Genomic DNA, 538 nt, shown 5'->3' on the forward strand with positions numbered 1-538 from the left:
TAGCCAACAAACATATGAAGAAATGTTCAAGATCATTAGCCACTACAGAGATACAAATCAAAACAACAATGAGATATCATAGTATCCCAGTGTTGATAATAATGTTAAAAAAAAACAGAAAATAACAAATGCTGGTGAGATTTTGTAGAGACTGGGACCCTCCTACACTGCTGGTGGGACTGTAAAATGGTGCAACCATTATGGAAAATGGTATAGCACTTCCTCAAAAAGTTGCAAGTAGGAACACCATATGCCCCAACAATCATTCTATTTGATATATATTCTCAAGAAAGGAGTGCTATTACACAAATAGATATATACACAACTATGTTCATTGCAGTACTGTTCACAGTAGCAAAAAGGTGGAGACAGCTTAAATGCTCAGCAATGGAATCATTAAATAAACATTGGTACATACACAAAATGGGATATCATCAGTGTTGATGAATAATGACCAATCTGTGAAACATCTCATAACAGACCACTGTTGAAATAAATTAAGAAAAGATTGTCTTGTTAAAAGAAATATTCTATGGTA

This window comes from Chrysochloris asiatica, unplaced genomic scaffold, assembly GCF_000296735.1.
Source record: "Chrysochloris asiatica unplaced genomic scaffold, ChrAsi1.0 scaffold00214, whole genome shotgun sequence".
NCBI classification, from domain to species: domain Eukaryota; kingdom Metazoa; phylum Chordata; class Mammalia; order Afrosoricida; family Chrysochloridae; genus Chrysochloris; species Chrysochloris asiatica.